Source organism: Vicia villosa, linkage group LG3 (assembly GCF_029867415.1).
Source record: "Vicia villosa cultivar HV-30 ecotype Madison, WI linkage group LG3, Vvil1.0, whole genome shotgun sequence".
Taxonomy (NCBI): Eukaryota; Viridiplantae; Streptophyta; class Magnoliopsida; order Fabales; family Fabaceae; genus Vicia; species Vicia villosa.
Genome location: NC_081182.1, coordinates 25,200,131 through 25,213,999, shown reverse-complemented (window position 1 = coordinate 25,213,999; position 13,869 = coordinate 25,200,131). Strand labels below are relative to the sequence as shown.

General features: G+C 37.6%; 1 long non-coding RNA gene across 2 annotated transcripts; it reads left to right on the top strand.

The window, feature by feature from the left end:
- The first annotated feature begins 752 nt into the window (after positions 1–752).
- On the top strand, positions 753–2,520 carry LOC131655196 (uncharacterized). Of its 2 annotated transcripts, none has more exons than XR_009299679.1 (3): positions 753–1,139; positions 1,234–1,410; positions 1,478–2,520. It is a non-coding gene; the product is annotated as an uncharacterized LOC131655196 (long non-coding RNA). The 2 variants fall into 2 exon arrangements; XR_009299680.1 differs by having other exon boundaries at positions 1,234–1,393; positions 1,478–2,516.
- Positions 2,521–13,869: the final 11,349 nt, after the last annotated feature.

The window sequence follows — 13,869 nt, the reverse complement described above, 5'->3', positions numbered from 1 at the left end:
ATCGGGCATAAGTTTGTGTCCCACAAATAAAGTGGAACACGACGCAAATCAATCGCACCAAAAGCGAATTCGTGTCCCACAAATAAAGTAGAGCACGAAGCAAGTCGGATCGCAATCAAAAGCTCTCGAAGTACCTCGCACATCTTAGCGAACAAATCAGTAGTAACAAGGAAGCACGCTATAGAAAATACTAGCAATTAAATTCTAAGTAAATTCTAAAACAAAATCTAGCAAGGGAAAATTGTTTTTTATTTATGATATTTTTATCAAAGAATTAGAACAAAACTATGTAACAAGACATTTAAATTCTAACGAGAAAAATATTACATGTTTTTGATTATTTTTATCATGTTAACATCTAACAACAATTATTGTTTTATACATTTTTTATACTAAAAACAATGGAGCACAAACTAGCTAAAAAGAACTACATCTAATATGAATTAAAATGAAACAGGGGAGGTTCAGGCAGAAAACAGTGGTGTAAATTAACACTTTGGGCGCAGGGCCCAGGAGTCAGGCCCAAACAGAATGTTTTTGTTTGATTTTCAGCAATGGCAAAAAGAACTGTGTACTATGGGTTCACAGTAGGGGTGCATATACAGATTCGTGAGGGAAAGCCCAAGGATTCAGCAATTGATCCATATCTATAGTTTTTTTTGTTGGTTCAATTTTTTTTTTGTTCATCAGATTTGATTTCAATACCTATTAAACAAAAACTTAATCACATTAACATCACAATCAATCCCTATTCAATTTCCTAAATCAGTTAATTAACACTTAACAGAGTAAAACGAAAAAAATTAGAAAAGGGGAATTTAGGGTTGTTACTTGTGGCTATCGGACTTCTTCTTCCCTAGTGAGCTCACGCAGACGGCTGTGCGCGAGACATCCTTCTCTTCTCCGGCGAACGGCGCGACGGCCTCTCACCGTCGATTCACAATCTGATTCCATTCCGCATCCCCCCTATCTTTCTTTATTCCATATCGTCCTCGGTTCCTTCCTCTTCGCAGATTTAATCACCACTTCGGTCAACAAGAAAGATGATAAACACGTGATCCAGACGCTCACCAATCGGAGTATCCAGTGCCTCTTCCAAAATCAATGAGAGAACTCGAGAAAACTTCTCTGGAATTCAAGTATGCACGCTCAGCCTCTTGCTTTCGAACTTTGTTTTCCTTTCTCTTCTGATTCTCTGAATTGATGCTGAAGTTCTTGTTGATATTGTTATAGCGCGATGATGAGGTTGATGATGAAGATCGAATGGAAGAGTTTGTTGATGATGAATTGCGATTGGTTATGCTGTTCGGTGATGGAATTTTATTGCAGATTTCTGAAGATTGTAGGATATGTGAGGAAGATGATTGGTGAACGAAGTTGATTCGAGAGTGCGGTATTGAATTCAGCCAAGTGAGTTTTTCTGTTAATTTTTGTTGTGCTTGTTCTTGATGATTGAAACTTTTTCTGTTGATTATAGATGAATGAGAGAGTGAAGGTTGGTTAAGGATTGAAGATGTGTTTCCATGGAGATGAAGAAGATGAAGGTTCTGTTATTCTCAGTTTTTGTATGTGGTCAAGATTGAAGAAGATGGAGGAGAATTGAAGATTGGTGAAGGTTCAATCGAAGGTGAAGTTGAGGAAGTTTGTTACGTTTTTGCGAGAAGTTTTGTTATCTGATGAGGATGAGCAGAGAGAAAGGTTGGAGTAGATGGTGATACGGTGATGGATGGTGATGAAGATTGAAGATAGTGAAGAACAGTTCAGAGAAAGAGAGTTTCTTGGTTCAAAGTTTGTTACATTTCGGTTATCCGTTCCTTTTCTGAATTTTCTCTGCTATTTTCTGTTATCTTTTCTTTCTCCCCCTGTTGCCGATTTCTGTTATGTATTTCTTTGTCGTGAAGTTTCTGAATCCCTTTCTTCTGCTAATTTCTCTTATTAAGAAAACTCTTTCCTGAATTTTGTGAACTGGTTTTATTTGGGCTGCAGGGCGGGAACCGAGCCGGTTTGGTTTTTATTCTTCTGTGGCTGGTTCAGTTTTTTCCTTTTGTTCTCAGGGCTGCAACTTGGTGCGATGCAGGGTTGGAAGCTGTTGAATCGGTTTCCTTGTGTTGGATGCAAGGCTGCAAGTTTTTTTTTTTGAAATTTTTTTGTATAACATGAATTAGGCTTGTGATTATAATGAGCCTTTTTTCGTGTAATTCAAATTTTGGTAATGAATTGTATGGGCTCTTGGTTTTTGTTGTAATTTTTGGACATTTGAATGATACTTGAACTTTGGATGAATAATGATGTATAGATTTTGAAAGAATGAATAAATTGTTTTCAACAAATTGTTATTCAATCCACACGACAAATTTCCACCACTCAAAGTAATCATCCCTTCCAAACTGATCTTTAAATTCTCATGAAGCTTCTTTTGAATATTGAACAATGAATCTTTTACTTCCACAAGCAATTAGATCAAGATCAATCATGTATCCATTATCTCCGAAGAAACATACAAATCTCATGAATGATTAAAGATGAATATATGAACTTGAAACCTTGAATAAAATTTGAATAATAAGGTCAATTAGATCATCAAATTCATCCTCAAATTATTCTGGCCTTAATTCAATCTCAATTCCTTAATTCGACCCAAACCACCAACAAATTAAACTTATCGCGGCGCCTTGAACACAATGTTATCCTTAAGCTCATAACCTTGTACCATGACTTATTCCTTTGCAACTCACCTCACAAGCCCCTTGACTTAACGATCTCGAAACAATGGAAACTCTTTAATTTTTCTTGAATTTTGAACGACGAAATAAATGTCGTTGATAACTTATGGCACAGATAAAGAGGGCAAATTTTGGGGTGCAACAGAAAGGAGGTGTGAAAAGTAGTTTGATAGTTCGAATGTGTGAGCAAGCATTTAAGAACACCTACCCTAAGATTGTCTTTCTTGTTCTTTGAGTCTTTCGGGCGAAAGGGTCTATCTATACCATGAGAGGGCAGAAAGTCTTTCAATTGGATGTGCGGGTCATCGAAGGGTCATCGAGAATTATCGTTCGCCACAAGACTGTCCCTACCATAAAGGGGGGCAGGTAGTCTCGGGGAAGGATATAATAGTCATTTAGGCAACAATAAGGACTCCTTAGCATTCGAAGGGACGATCATCATTTATCGAGGCAACATCGAGGGACGAGATCATATTTGTCGTAGGCAACTCGAAGGGACTATGATCTTTATATTGAGGGACTATGATGATTTTATCGAAGGCAACAGGCCAAGGAGTCCCTACACTCGAAGGGACTTGACTATTTGATCGCGAAGGCAGCGTAAGATTGGTTACCTTAAAGGTGTGTGTGTGCACCAATCATGTGAGTTGAGTTTAGTTTAAAGGTTGTCACTCCCTACATTACTAACCACGCAGTTATATTGTGCGGAAATTAAAATGCAGAAAGTAAAACCTACGCCATTACAGTTTTATGGGTGAGGGATTTACAATAAACACCTGTAGGGGGTATGCGGAAAATAAATACGGAAATTAAAGTCCTAATTACTATTACATCAAAAAATGTGCAACCTATACACCTTCTAGAATTTAAATAAACAATAAATAATTAAATAAAAGGCGGGAATTAAACAACCATGCGACATTCATAGAGTTTTGAGATGAGAAGAGAAGAATCGAGAAAAATAAAATTAAGGTTTGAAAATAAAATCAGGGTTAGAATTTATTTAATTTTTACCTAATTAATTATCAAGTGTTAAATTAAAACTAATCTTAATTAATTATCTAATTAAAAAAATAATAATTGATTAAAATCTATATCTAATTATTTTTAACATAATTAATTAATTAAATGGAATTCTAAAAATTAACTAATTAAGTAAGTAGAAAAAAATTTTAATCCTAAGTAACTAAATTAAAAGACTAATCCTAAATATCAAAATTAATTCTAATTGTTGTTTTTATGGCTAATTGATTTAAACAAACAAAAACCAACAAAAAAAAAAATAAACAGCAAAAGGAGAAGAAACTAAACCACATAGGCATGGATCCAGTGCTGTTGGTTGGTGAGGGTCCATGGTGGACTGGCAATCCTGATCCTTCAGATCTGGGCTGATGAAAATCCAAGAGCTGGTACCTGGGGGTGCGCTGTAGTCACACGTGGGACTGGAGTGCTGAATATGTAGTAAAACAAACAAACGAAAAAAAAAGTAAATAACATGTGGGACGCTGGGATCGAGCCCAGGTCCCTTAGATCACGAATAACTCCTTCTGGCCATTCAAGCTGCGTTTTTTTATTGTTAAGCATTCACCAAAAAACCAATTAATATAAAACATGACATAAATGGTCACAGAGTCAAAGCGGGCCCACTGCAGATGCACGCAGCCAATAAGAGTAAGAGAGAGATGCTCAGATTGTTGACTGACCAATAAAAGCTTCACACGCGTGGTCAAAGGGTCCAAAGAAACTATTCATTGTCTTCTTCGCTGCTCCTGCGAAAATACTTGCGAAAGTAGCTACGTATTTTCCTGCGGAATTTTCACGATTTCCCGGTAGCCATTCTTGAGATTTTGAAACCTGTAAAACATGAAAGAAACAAGAACAAAGGAAACCCAGATACATTAATTAAAGGGTTCTGAATTCATTGGTGCAATTATCTTGGCATGAAACCCCTTGTAGGTACGAAAACGAAGGTGCATGAACTCCATGCCCTAACAATGGTGATTAACGTTCTACGCACTATGGCTCCGTCCCAATGGTTCATATATGTCCTAAACATTACCAGAAACTCATACAAGGCATTAGAATTAATTGAAACGCATTGAAACATGGTAAACGAAAAAACTCAAGAATGCATGAAAATTATGAATATAGTGTGATCAAGATGCATGTCGTGGAGCTTTAACCATGGTCCAACCTTACCCTATGCTGCGTGGATATATGATTAGGAGACTTGTTTGGCTCTTAAAGGGGCTGCAAATATGAATACGAAAATTCAAGCTTTTCTTGCAATTTTTGGAACCTTGAATGAGAGTCTTGGAGGCTAGGGTTCGTGGCTGCTTATACAGAAGAGGTTGTGTTTATATAGGTGAAGGAATTAGGGCAAGAGGTTGGAAAGAAAATCAAGAGATTGGTGAGAGAAGAGATTGAGAAAATTTTGATTGGAAATTACATGAAATATTGCCATATTTGCTTCAATCTTTTCCCTATCAAATATATTTGATTTGCTTGAGCCCCAAGGATGATTTTATCATTAAATTATACATCAATTTGATTTTTATTTTATTTTTTCTTGATTTAAATTGAATAAAATCAACAAAATAAATAAAATAAAAATCCAAACTCCACACCAACGAAATTCAATGGTCCTCTAAGTGTTTCTTGGGCTTTTATATGATCCAAAATAAAGCCCCATGATTTAATTCATTATTTCACTATTTTATTTGATTTAATTTGGGTTTTAAATGAATAAAATCCAAATTTAAAGAAATAATAATAATAAAAATAATGGGATGGGCATATGGACGTGGTATAGGCTTAAGATCATGTTCCAAGACCAAAATTTAGGCCCATGGGTTCAAAAGATCAAAACTCTTCACTTTGCACTTTCCTAAAATTTCCCAACTTTAGCAATGCGTATCTCTCTCAATTTTAACCCTATGAAGGTGTTATTGATCATTTGAGAAAGCTTAGAGTGTCCTATAAATGACCCTTTTGGTTTAATCTCAATTGTGTTTTCTATTTGCAAGTTATGAGCTTTGACCCAAAAGGTGTTTTTGTTGACTTTTTTGGAGGACCTATAATCTCTTTGACCATATCTTTCAAGTGAAGCATTTTTAGCCTTGGCATGTGAGAGACAAAGTTGTAGAGAATTCAATTTTCTTCAAAATGAAATTTGGATGGAAAATTTATGATGTTCCATGTGAAAGTTATGGCTGGTCAAAGTTCGGTTGACTTTTAGGTCAAAAAACCCTAATTTAGAAACTTTGAGTTTTGTTGATTTCTGAACTTTCCTTGATGAATCATGATCAATCCTTGATCAAATGATGAATGGTACCTCAAAATGAGGATGTTGACCAAAAATCAGGAGTTTTGACTGTGGTTTGACCACAGTTGACTTTTAGGTCAAATCGGTCGACTGTTGTCCATTTGAACAATTGACTGATCAAACTTGTGAGTCGGAGCTTGAAACTTGGTGTGAGGATCCTTTGAAGCACATGAAAGGCCATGAAGTCCATTTGAAGTATCAGAAGTTGATTTTACTTGGAGAGGAGCAAAACCCTAATTGAAAGCTTGTTGCTAAGGAGACAAGCAAGTATGCTTATTCCTCAGCATATGAAAGTCAGGTGGATCAGAATCTCTTGAAATATGATGGGCAAATTTTGGGTTATGACAATAAGCATGCATCACATGAGGGTATTACACAAAAACTTTTGCCAAACAACACTTTAACATGCAATGGTCACATTCAAGTAACATAGAATTTAAAAAATAAAACAAACATGCTAAACCATAGTGGAATAATCGTCTCATCAATAAGATGGTAAACTCGGATGATTCCCATACATCATCCACCATATCACAATATCTCGGCTTAAAGGCCACTCATCAATAACATAAACATATTCAAATAGGAAAAATACATAAGAGTAAAACAGATATCTCATGTACATCAAGTCAAAGAGAATAAATCCAAAGTCTCATGTGTTACATTGACCAGAGCACGAAAAGACTACCTAGTCAAGACACACTATAAGAGTGCTATAGTCCCAAGCTAAAGCTCCTCCGAAGCACCACTACTCTTCAGAACCTGCGCGATGTCGCAATGAACATCATTCAAACAGAAGGGTGAAAATTCAAATCATTATAAATAAATATAATAATAGGAAATGTATAAAACCATAACAATACACTAAGAATTAATCACACTTCACCTAAACATGCATCATATTTACTTTACCAATAATTACATGTTTGTCTCATACGACATAGCTTTTCAAATCAAGTAATCATGTTCAATTACTACAATCATCAAATGTATTCAGTTATGAAACATAATTCAAGTATACAAATATACAACCAAGTATAAGAATCACCAAGATCCACATATATGCTTACCCACAACATCATTCCACATCATCATATCACATAAATCACACAACATTAACAATTCACATCGACATGTGCGACTCAAGTGTGACTCAATGCAATATGCATGTGGATCCATCCGTTATCATTTCCGGAAAGCTGATTGTCCATCTCTCGAACTAGATAACCACCTCTAAAGCTCCATTCGGCGTTAAGCTTTCAAACCCCATTCGGAGTTAGGTTTGGGACAAGAAAATAATCTTCACAAGATTACCCGACATTTCCTCTTTCAAAGACTCGTGCTAGTGTAAGTGTGCAACAAAACAAGACTCGTGCATATAAGACAATCGCAACCTCTTAAACTACATAAGCATCTCATATCCAACATTGCACAACATACACAAACATGACTTTAATCCCAAACAATGCATCAATTAGCATGTGTCATCTATACATCATTCAATCACATGTATTCAAACATAGTATAACATGTATTGCATCATTATTCATCAATAAACATCATAACACATACATACTTCAAGTATTAAGCTTCTTGATCCGCTGTCGCGCGCGGGTCAAAAACGAGTATTTTGTAAAACGTAGTACAACGACAATGGCTCGAGTCGTATCGCAAGGATTCTTGATTTTATTAACTAAAAGCAAAGTCGAAATTGGGGGGGTTGGTTTGGGTTCGATTTAGAAAAAAGCGCTTAAAAAAAAGTGATTCTGAAAATAAGTGATTAAAACAGGTTAATCTGCCGGTCCGATATCCAACTTATCATCGGTCAATATAATTCCAGTCCCTAAATGATTTCAATTCCTATTCGATTGTAATGTCGAATTAACAAGCGCAATTCATACTACAAGATTGTAAATTCCTAATGTCCGGATTAAGCAAACGGATAAAAGTATTGTGAATTAAGCAAACACAATTGCGCGGATAAAGCAAACGCGATTAAATTATAGGAAGAACAATCATCGAATCAAATCAATATATATTCTATGGAACTTGAATTAAGCAAACAAGACACAGAGCACGATATTGAAAGGAATGAATAATTTAATTGGAATTGATAAAAAAAAACCTCAGAGTATTTGGAACTCGACTCCGGCAGATTTCACCTTCGGATTAGTTCTCCATTACACGATCGTACAAAAGCTTCAATATTTTCGTGAATAGTGAATGAATGAACAGTAACCGCGGCTGCCTAACCTAAGTCAAAACCACAACCCGTTTTACAATCCAACTGGGTCAAACATACGACCCAGGCCCAAAACCAATTGACCCGAAACTTAACTAAAATTAGTGCTGCAACTTCAACGAATATTCTGGCCCTTCTACAGTCCGATTCTGACTTCGACTCCAACATAAGAATTGTAGCTCTTTCTCTTAGCTTTCCGGCGATTATTAGAACGCCTCAATCGGACTCCTGGAACTCCAGATTTGATCGTTTCCGTGCAGACTATTAAAGCTGAAAAATTAATACGAAAAACAAATAAGTGCAAAAATAAAATAAAATATAAAAACATATTAAAACATAAAAATAAATAAAACAAACCGAAGAAATGCTTGAGTACAAACATGGAAGAACGTGCATTAAAATGCACTGATCAAATTCCCCCACACTTGAACTTTTGCACTTCGAGCAAAATGAAAAAACAGAACAAAGAAAGCACAAATACATCAACAGTTACTCATCCTAGGCTACAAATCTTCTTTGGGTAAATTTGCATCGACAGATACTAATCTTGCACACTAAGGACATCGTAAGAACACTAACCACATATATGCAGACATAAGCCTCCTAAATACACAAACCAATTCAAATCATATTATTATATCATAGCCTAACTTACTCATCCTTTTTGCTCTTTTTCATTCAGGCGCAATCACATTAAGCCCGTTATCTCCACACACATATAGCAGGACAACCGGTTAGTGACTCTGATCCTTTTGCACGGGGTTCCGGTACTTGCGTGGCATAACCCTTTGCTTACTCAGATGTAGTTGCGGGGGATCGGACTGTAATCCTCCCTACCAAGTTCAGCACCAGAAACCGCTGAACCAACTAACAAAGAGTTTTGATTTTTTTTTTTGAAGATTACACAACCGTTGGGTTAAGTGACCGGGTGAGGATCACCAAACTTAGAAGGTGTATTACCTTTTTCTTTTCTCTTTTTTTTCTTTTCTTTTCGGAACATTCACTTATATTCATCGGCTTCCTGCGTAAAGTGTGTGAGAGATGGTGCCGACTGCTGAAATAAACTACTCAAGAGCTGTCAAAGAATGAGAAATTAAGGCTAAAACATAATAACAAATTCAAATCAATTTCCGTATGCAGGAGACTTACGGTGTTAGAATGATACCGATCTTGTGAATTTTTCCTAAGACTCCGCGAACCCGACTCAAATCAGTCTGTAGCCCAAAACTTTCAAGAAGATGCATTTTTTTTATTGATTGAAATTAAACAAAATACTAACAAAAACAAATAAAACACACGATTCCCTCCCCCACACTTAAACTAAGCATTGCCCTCAATGAAAGGACGTTACTAATAAAGTAGAGAGAAGGAAAGAAGGACTCCCTGGTCAAGTTGCAGTGTAGTTAGGTGCTTCCAAAGAAAGCTCTTCTATGCTGACATCTTCAGGCACCGGACTTTCATGGAATAACTTCAGCCGCTGCCCGTTAACCTTGAAGACTTTGTCAGTACCTACACTTTTTATTTCTACTGCACCATGAGGGAAAACATTAGTAACAACAAAGGGGCCAATCCATTTGGATCGAAGTTTCCCAGCCATAAGCTTAAGGCGGGAGTTAAACAGTAAAACCTGTTGGCCCACGGAAAATTCCTTCCTAGAAATCATTTTATCATGGAAGTGCTTAGTTTTTTCTTTATAAATCCTAGAGCTCTCATAAGCCTCTAATCTAAGCTCTTCCAACTGTTGCAATTGGAGTTTTCTTTCAATACCTGCTTGTTGCATCTCCAAATTACAACTCTTCACCGCCCAAAAAGCACGGTGTTCTATCTCAACAGGAAGATGACACGCCTTACCAAAAACAAGTCGATAAGGAGACATCCCAATGGGTGTCTTGAAAGCTGTCCTTTGAGCCCAAAGTGCGTCTTCTAGACGACGGCTCCAGTCTTTCCTGTTTGGCTGCACCATTTTCTCTAAAACCTGTTTGATCTCCCTGTTGGAGATCTCAGCTTGCCCATTAGTCTGTGGGTGATATGCAGTAGAGACTCTGTGCACAACTCCATACTTTCGGAGTAAGGCTTCCATGGTGCGGTTACAGAAATGAGTGCCTTGGTCACTTATGATAGCTCGCGGTATTCCAAACCTGCAAAAGATATTAGACCTGACAAACTCTGCAACAACTTTAGAATCATTAGTCCTAGTGGGGATAGCTTCCACCCACTTTGAAACATAATCAACAGCAAGCAAAATGTAAAGGAAACCAAATGATACAGGAAAGGGACCCATGAAATCGATTCCCCATACATCAAATACCTCACAGAAAAGCATAGGCTGCTGAGGCATTTCACTCTTGCGAGTGATGTTTGTACCTGTTATCTGGCACTCTTTACAAGTGCGATAAGTCTCAAAAGCATCCTTAAAAATACTTGGCCAATAGAAACCTGAATCAAGAACTTTTCTTGCAGTTCTTTGAGGACCGAAGTGTTCGCCGGCTTGAGATGCATGAGAAAATTTCAAAATAGATTCAATCTCATTGTCGGGGACACATCTCCTGATTACCTGATCACTACCAAACTTCCATAGATATGGATCATCCCAAACATAATATTTGGCATCACTTTTGAGTTTGTGAACCTGTGATCTAGATGCACCTGTAGGAAAAACACCAGCAACAAGAAAATTAACAATGTCAGCAAACCAAGGTGTAATCCCATGCAAAAGAAACAACTGCTCATCAGGAAAGTCATCCTTAATAGGAAAAGGGTCTTCATCTCTCTATCCTGCTCAAGTGGTCAGCCACTAAGTTCTCAGCTCCACTTTTGTCTTTAATCTCAACATTAAACTCTTGGAGCAGCAACATCCACCGAATCAATCTCGGTTTTGCATCCGGCTTCTTCAGCAAGTACTTTAAAGCTGCATGGTCAGTAAAAACAATAATCTTGGAACCTAGCAAATAAGATCTGAATTTATCAAGAGCAAAAACAATAGCTAGCAGTTCTTTTTCAGTGGTGGTGTAATTAGACTGTGCAGAATCTAAAGTCCTAGAAGCATAGTAAATAACATGGGCAGCCTTGTCAACTCTTTGTGCAAGGACAGCCCCAACTGCATAATTGGAAGCATCACACATAAGCTCAAAAGGAAGTGTCCAATCAGGTGGCTGAATGATGGGAGCGGAGGTCAATGCTTTCTTCAAGAAGTCAAACGCTTGTTTGCATTTGTCATCAAAATCAAAAGTGACGTCATTCTTCAACAAGTTCGACAGCAGAAGAGCTATCTTGCTGAAATCCTTGATGAAACGCCTGTAAAAACCTGCATGACCAAGAAAAGAACGAATCTCGCGAATGCAAGAAGGGTAAGGCAATGTAGAAATCACATCAATCTTAGCAGGGTCAACATAAATTCCTTTTTCAGAAATAATATGACCAAGAACAATTCCCTGCTCAACCATAAAATGACACTTTTTATAATTCAACACAAGGTTAGTCTCGATGTATCTTTCTAAAATCAAGCTTAAACTGTTCAAGCATGCATCAAAAGAAGAACCATAAACAGTAAAGTCATCCATAAACACTTCCATGCAATTTTCAATAAAATCAGAGAAAATACTCATCATGCATCGTTGGAAAGTGCCAGGAGAATTGCAAAGGCCAAAAGGCATCTTCCTGTAAGCAAATGTACCGAATGGGCACGTGAAAGTGGTCTTTTCTTGATCTTCAGGTGCAATATGAATCTGAAAGTAACCTGAAAAACCATCAAGAAAACAATAATGTGATTTACCAGCTAGCCGTTCAAGCATCTGGTCAATGAACGGCAAAGGAAAGTGATCCTTTCTAGTAGCCTGGTTCAGTCTCCTGTAATCAATACAAACTCTCCAGCTGTTCTGGACTCTAGTGGGAACAAGTTCATTCTTTTCATTTTTTACCACTGTGAGTCAAGATTTCTTAGGTACAACCTGCACTGGACTTACCCACTTACTGTCAGAGATAGGATAAATGATACCTGCTTGCAAGAGTTTGGTTACCTCCTTCTTTACAACATCGAGAATCAAAGGATTAAGCCTCCTTTGGGGCTGCCTTACTGTTTTCGCTCCATCCTCAAGTAAAATCCTGTGCATGCACATCGAAGGACTAATACCTGGAAGGTCGGCCAATGTCCACCCGATTGCTTTCTTGTGCCTCTTTAATACCTGCAAAAGTCTGTCTTCTTGATTGAAATCAAGGTTAGAAGAGATAATAACAGGAAGTTTTTCATTATGCTCCAAGTAAGCATATTTCAGGTTCCCAGGGAGCTCTTTTAGCTCTAAGGACGGGGGCTGGATGATGGATGGAAGGCTTGGGGCAGCCGGGATGTCAAGAGCATCGACGGCAAAAACAACCTCATCGGTAACAACTTCGCCAGTAGGAAATGTATCAGGCTGCAAGGAAGCATCAATCTCAGCACAAAGAACACAAACGTTAGTGTCAGTGCAATCAGGACATGAATAATTATCATCAAAATCAGAGAGAGATGGAAAATCAAGTGCAAATAATTCAGAACAACTCTCATCAACTAATTCAGAAATCAACTCAATATTAAAAACCGAATGCTCCTCCACAGGGTGTTTCATGGCATCGAAGATATTAAATTTTGCGACGATGTCACCAAATTCCATGGACATGGTTCCATCATCAACATCAACTTTTGTCTTCGCCATTTTCATGAACGGTCTGCCTAAGATGATGGGAGCTCTGCTTGACTTAGTTTCTCCTTCCATGTCCAGAATGTAAAAATCTGCAGGAAAAATTAAATCATTAACTTGAACGAGGACATCTTCCACTATGCCGGTGGGACGTGCATTGCTCTTGTTCGCCAGTTGAACGATTAAACCTGTATGCTGCATGGGACCAAGGCAAAGGTTATTATAAATAGAAGTAGGCATAACATTAATGCCCGCTCCTAAATCAAGCAAACAATTATCAAATTTCGTATCCCCGATGGTACAAGGAATAGTAAAAGTTCCCGGGTCCTTGCACTTTTGTGGCAAGACCTGAGAGATGGCTAAAACACTTTGTTCGGGCTGAATGAAAGCAGAGATGCTTCTTCCCAAGTTGACTCTGTCACTTCCTTTTACTTTTCTCTTGTTTGTACATAGATCCTTCAGAAACTTTGCATACCTTGGAACTTGCTTAATCACATCAAGAAGCGGAATGTTTACCGCTACTTTCCTAAACATATCCAGAATTTCTTTTTCTTTGTCTCCCTCCTCAATTCTTTTATTTTTCATAACTCTATGTGGGAAAGGAACTGGTGGCACATACTCCTTTTCTTTATTTTTTTCAGTTCCGACCACAACAGAAGAAGGAGAAGAAAGTGCAGCAGGGGAAGGTTCAGATGGAGAAAGTTCAGAAGTTACCTCAATGACTTTTTTATTTTTTTCAGGGGCTGGTTCTGTAACCTTTCCGGATCTCAAAGAAATAGCGCTCACATTAGCATTACCATTCGGATTGACAACAGTTTGTGCTGGAAGTTGGTTCGAACCTTGAGCTTGCATATTATTTATTTGAGTAGCAAGTTGTTCCATCTGTGTGGTCAAGGTCTGAATGCT